General features: G+C 40.2%; 1 non-coding gene across 1 annotated transcript; it reads right to left on the reverse strand.

The window, feature by feature from the left end:
• Positions 1-5403: 5403 nt before the first annotated feature.
• Positions 5404-5510, reverse strand: LOC148577316 (small nucleolar RNA R71). The gene has a single exon (XR_015904506.1). It is a non-coding gene; the product is annotated as a small nucleolar RNA R71 (small nucleolar RNA).
• Positions 5511-6532: the final 1022 nt, after the last annotated feature.

A 6532-nucleotide genomic window follows, 5' to 3' on the forward strand; every position in this document is an offset into this window, starting at 1 on the left:
ACGCCATAGACAAGGTCAGATCTTCTGGATCAGAGAATGCTGCATCTATGGATTCTAGCCTATACCACAGAGATCCTAATCTCCCCAGAATTTAGCTGAACTGATGTCTTGAGAAGTCCCGAACGAAGTCGTGGATTAGCTGTCTGAGAGATGTATATTCAAGCTGTTGGTCGTCCTTATCCGATGAAAGACGCATTCTGACCCACGTAGACGCGGGTGTTTGTCAGGCACGTTCGTCTTAATCTGAGGAATAGAGATAATTGGTTAGATCATCATATTTACCATGATGAAGTACAAATATACATCTTAGAATTAATCAAACGCAGATTGAAGAGAAATAATAGTGCTTTTATTAATTCATAGAACTAAGCAGGGCTCCTCCCCTCAACCTGGGAGGTTTAGAAACTCATAATGAAGTGAGAATACAATGTAAAACTCGAAAATAGCATAAATTCCTTGATGTTGTTTGAATGATAATGTAAAATACACTTTAAATACTAAACAGATGACTAGTAAGGGTAAAACAGTCTATCTAGTGCTAAAATTCACTTCTGGGGCCCACTTGGTGAGTGTTTGGGCTAATATTTGATAAGATCCACGTGCTATGAGGTCTCTGGGCATGGAACGCTAGCTAGGGGGTCCTCTTTGGGCGTTTGTACATTAGTCTCTGCTCTTTTGGGCGCTAGACGCCTGGAAGGGGGTAGGAAGCTGGCGTTGGACGCCAGTTTTGGGCCTTCTAATCCGAAGCCAAGTATAGACTATTATATATTGTTAGAAAGCTCTGGAAGTCAGATTTCCATATCCGTTGAGAGCGCTCCATTTGGACTTTTGTAGCTCCAGAAAAGCTCTTCCAAATACAGGCAGGTCAGATCTGGACAGCATCTGCAGTGCTTTCTCTGCCTCTAAATCAGACTTCTGCTCCAGCTCTTCAATTTCAACCAGAAAATACCTGAAATTTTCCAAAAACACAAAAAATCATAGTAGAATAAAAAAATGTGAATTTAACATTAAAACCTATAAAAGCTTAATAAAAACAAAATAAAAACTACTAAAAACTATATGAAAATGATGTCAAAAAGCATATAAAATATCTGCTCATCACTCAACAATTATCCAAACCCACAAATGCTTTTTCCAGTGATACAATTCCAAATCCAAGAAAAAAATTCTAGACTATAAGTTTGAGGAGTGACAAAGTGGTTGGCAAAGAAACTACAAGAACTTACAAGAAGGAGGAAGAAGCAATGGAGAATGTCATGACTCAAGGAGAACACGTGCTTACTAGTCCCCTTGTACCTTCACTTCAAGCTTTAAAAGAGCCACCAATGGATTTAGTTAAGGTGCCAGAATACATGCCCAGCATTCCATACCCTCAAAGGCTCAGCGTCCAAAAATATCAAGGGTAGGGCATAAGCGCCCGAAATTGGCACCCAACGTCAACTCCTCAGTGCTAAAGATTTTCTCACACCCAAGGGCACCAACGCCAAGCACCTAACCTTGGTGCCTAACACCTTCGAAGAAGAACAAAGCAACAACTTCCCAGTGCCCAATGCACATGATGGGAAAAACAATTGGCGCTTAGCGCCCATGATCAAGACCAACCAAAGAAGCCTTGGCGCCTTGATGAGTCCAATTCACACCCCATTGAAAAATTGGTGAATTAGTTCTTTTGGCAAGCGCACCAAAGTTATCGTCAAGTAATAACGCACGGTGGAGTGGGATCGTATCCACAGAGATTGGCAAATTCAAGCAGCTTTAATTGATTGATGAATTAGTCAAGTAGATCAATAAGATTGTGAAGTGCAGAATTGTAAATGACATAAATGTAAATGACTAGAATATAAAGAAAAGCGATAAAGTGTAGAAATATAAATGGCAGAATGTAAAGTGCGGAATCATAAATGACTTGAATGTAAATGGGAATGGGGAATTGCTGAATGTAAAATTAAGCTATAGAGAAATGGATAGATAAGAATGGGGAAATTCATTGAGATTGGGAGATGTTGTCTCTTTGGATCAAATCTAGCTTATATCCTCTTCAATCATGCAACTCATTGACCTCTTGGCAATCATGATTGATTGAGCCCCAATCCCTTGGTGACTCAATCTCTCAGATCTTGATCAATAGCCAATTCCTTGGTCTAATTGCTCATTGATGCCAGGGCATTTTGGCCAGTTTCACTGACCTTTTCTTTACTGTTTTAGGGTAGTTTCATGCATTTTCTTAGTTAAAAAGCAAGTTTTGGGTAGATAATCACTTACATCTTGATTCAAGCAAACATTATGAATTTCATGTGATTTTATGAGAATTATGCATGAATTGAATGACAAATTGGATAATGCATGTCTCATAACTTGGATTAGAGCTTTGATGCACTTTATTTGCTTGATTTCAGGACAAAAGAAGCAAGGAAGAGCCACATTAGCAGCCACGTTAATCTAATTAACGTGACCACTAACATGGAATGGGAATAAACTTGCAACGTTAATGAGAAAAGTGATTACCAATAACGCCTTCAAAACCATCATGGCCCACGTTAATTGCCACGTTAACTACATTAATGTGGTAGTTAACGTGGAGAGAAAGGGAGCTCCAGCGTTAGTGGTAAAAGTGAATACCACTAACGCTCCAAATTGGCAATTAGCCATGTTAAGAGTCACGTTAACTCAGTTAACGTGAACTCTAACGTGGAAAGGAAGACAATGCCAACGTTAGTGACAGTCACTTTTGTCACTAACGTTGGACTAAGCCCAATTGGCCACGTTAAGAGTCACGTTAACTACATTAACGTGAACTCTAACGTGGGAGGAGCAAGGAATCGCCAATATTAGTGACACTCACCTTTGTCACTAACGTTGGACCAAGCCACTATGAGCCACGTTAGTTGCCACGTTAATGCATTGCCACGTTAATTGCATTAACGTGGAAGCTAACGTGGAGGAAAGAAATAATGAGCCAACGTTAGTGACACTCACCTTTGTCACTAACGTTGGAGATGGCAATCACCACCACATTAGTGGCCACGTTAAGATAATTAACGTGAGGCACTAACGTGAGAAGGGGCATTTGAAGCATTAGTGACAAAGGTAAGTGCCACTAATAACGCTCTCGAGGCTAAGGCATACCCACGTTAAGAGCCACGTTAGTTATACTAACATGGAGTCTAACGTGAGAAAAGGGGGGCTAAGAGCAACGTTATTGGCAAAGGTAAACGCCAATAACACTTGCGATGGACCAAAAGGCAACGTTAGTGGTCACGTTAGTGCCACTAACGTTGAAGTTAACGTGAACCATCTTGGGCTAGGAACGTTAGTGAAAAAGGTGATTGTCACTAACGTTCTTGAACCCACATTTTCACTTAACGTTAACGCCACTAACATCCTAGCTAAAGTCCATGCCTACTTCATACTTTCTCTGCAAGTAAAGCTGAGCCTACTGAAGATTCCAAACTGCTTCAACTCAAGATCCAAAGGCGCGTATCTAAAGACTTGAAGAGCCAACTAGAAGATCAGAAGAGTAGTATATATAGGAGTAGTTTTGAACTAGAGAGAGAGAGCTTTGGACATTGGGAGAACTACTCTCTGTATAATTTTACTTTCTCTGCACTTTTAGTTTTACTTTGAGAATGTATTTTCCATCTTTGTTTTCCATTCCCAGAGCTATGAACAACTAAACCCCTTTCATTGGGTTAGGGAGCTCTGTTGTAATTTGATGGATCAATAATAGTTTTCATTATTCTTCTTCTTTCTTTTCTCTTGATTTTACTAGAAAGCTTTCAATCTTCATCCAATTAGGTAGTTGTCTTGGAAAAGAAGCTATTCATACTTGGATCTCTTCGGAACCTTGGAAGAGGAATGAAGAGATCATGCTAGAAATTCTTTCTCATGTTGGACCAAATTGGGGTTTGGATGGATATAGTGACATATAATCCTACCAACATTTTGATTTGGGAATACATGTGGTATAATCAGTGACCACACTTCATCTCTTCTCATGAGCAATTAGACCAAGAAATTGGCTATTGATCAAGATTTGAGAGATTGAATTACCAAGGAATTGGAATTCAATCACTTAAGATTGCCAAGGAGATCAATGAATGCATTGATTGAGGAAGAGATGAAAATAAACTTGATCCGGAGAATACAACATCTCCTGAGTCCAATGAACTTCCCATTTCTGATCTTACCCATTCTCTTTACTTTCTGCCATTTACTTTTATGTTCATCTTCCCCATTCCCCATTTAAGATTCTGCAATTTACTTTCCATCATTTACATTCAGTCCTTTATTTCCAGTAATTACATTTCCTGCCATTTACCTTCCGCCATTTAAATTCCTGTAATTCTCCAATCAAATTCTGCTTAGCTCAACTAGAACATTCCTCCAATTAAAGTTGCTTGACCAATCAATCCCTGTGGGATTCGACCTCACTCTATTGTGAGTTTTTACTTGATGACAATTCGATATACTTGCCGAGGGAAAATTGTTGAGAGACTAGTTTCCGTGCATCAAGTTTATGGCGCCGTTGCCAAGGATTGATTTTGTATCAACAATGATCAAATTGGTGGATAACTAGATTGAGCATTTTTATTTTGTTTGATTTAAATTCTGTTTGATTTAAATTCTGTTTGAGTAATTTACTTTCAGTTTTAGTTATTTTCTTCCCTTTACGCCTACCCGTTTGTGGTGTTCTCGTATTTGTTACAATTCAATTCACTAACCCACTAACTGTTTGATATATTGCATCACTCACACTAACAGCATTTTTAACAAGAATACTCTCTATCTCCCTTTTTGCTTTGGCCTTGTTAGTTGTATGATATGTAGAAGAAGTGAGGCTTCAACTTCCTTTGATTCTGAACTTGAGAGGACCTTCCTTAGACTAAGGAGGGAAGCAAGAGGAAAGAGAGTTGTCGGTGCTGAGGAAGAGGATGAGTATTTTGAACCAGACATGGATGAGAATATGGAGAACCATCATGAAGAAGAGGCTCACAACCATGGCAGAGAAGGTCCAATGCATCATGCTGGACAAGAAAGAAGAGTTCTAGGCTCTTATATCAATCCAAACCCAGGAAACTGTAGAAGTAGCATCCAAAAGTCAACCATACATGCCAATAACTTTGAACTAAAGCCACAGCTCATCACCCTGGTTCAGAACAACTGTTCATTCGGAGGAAGTGTCCAAGAAGACCCTAATCAACATCTAACCACATTCCTGAGGATATGTGATACTTGAAGTCTAATAGTGTTCATCCTGACACCTATAGACTGCTCCTGTTTTCCTTCTCACTCAAGGACAAAGCATCTAAATGGCTGGAATCCTTCCCGAAGGAGAGTTTAACAACCTGGAAAGATGTGGTGAACAAATTCTTGGCGAGATTCTATCCTCCTCAAAGAATCAATAGGTTGAGAGCTGAGGTACAAACCTTTAGGCAATAAGATGGTGAAACTCTATATGAAGCATGGGAGAGGTTTAAGGACTTGACAAGAAGGTGCCCGCCAGATATGTTCAATGAATGGGTATAGTTACACATTTTCTATGAAGGTCTTTCTTATGAATCAAAGAAGGCAGTAGACCACTCATCTGGGGGATCTCTGAACAAGAAGAAGACTATTGAAGAAGCCATAGATGTCATTGAGACTGTAGCTGAGAATGACTACTTTTATGCTTCTGAAAGAGGCAACACTAGAGGAGTGATGGAGATAAATAACGTGGATGCACTGCTGGCCCAAAACAAGATGATCACCAAGCAGCTGGCTGATTTTACCAAGAAGATGGAGAGGAACCAAGTAGCAGCAATCACCACCTCATCAGCAACCCAAGAAGGAGTGAATGCAGAAGCAGAGGGTGAGCAGGAACAAGCCAACTACATTGGAAACTCACCTAGGCAGACCCATGATCCATACTCCAAAACTTACAATCCTGGTTGGAGGAACCACCCAAACTTTGGGTGGGAAAATCAACAAGATCAAGGCCAAGATCAGAGACGTCACAACCCCAACAACAATGCAGCTCACCAACATTCCACACAGAGATCATATCAGCACCCACCTAACAACACCTCTCAACATCCATATCAAAACCAAAATGGCCATTCTCATCCCTCCAACTCCAACTTACCATCATCCGAAGATAGACTCTCAAGGATTGAGACCCTACTTGAACGAATATGCAAAGAAGTCCAGGACAGTAAAATGTTCTGAGAGGAAGTGCGGTCCAATATGCAGAATCAAGATGCTGCCATCAAGAAACTTGAGACACAAATTGGCTACCTATTCAAGCAAATTCCCAGCCATAACCTGTGCAGCAACACCGATCCAAACCCAAGAGAGGAATGTCAGGCTATCACCCTCAGAAGTGGGAAGGAATTGAAGGAAATTCCCAAGAAATCACAAGAGAAGAACTCAAATGAAGGGGAAAAAGAACGAGATGAAGTCCAAATTCCCATTCCCAGTTCACAGCAAAAAGGAGAAATGCTGAAGCTAGACGTCCCAAAAGCTCCATACCCTCAGCAATTGAAAAAGAAGGGGG

The sequence above is a fragment of the Arachis ipaensis genome, chromosome B1, assembly GCF_059453495.1.
Source record: "Arachis ipaensis isolate K30076 ecotype BB chromosome B1, ASM5945349v1, whole genome shotgun sequence".
In the NCBI taxonomy this organism is placed as follows: Eukaryota; Viridiplantae; Streptophyta; class Magnoliopsida; order Fabales; family Fabaceae; genus Arachis; species Arachis ipaensis.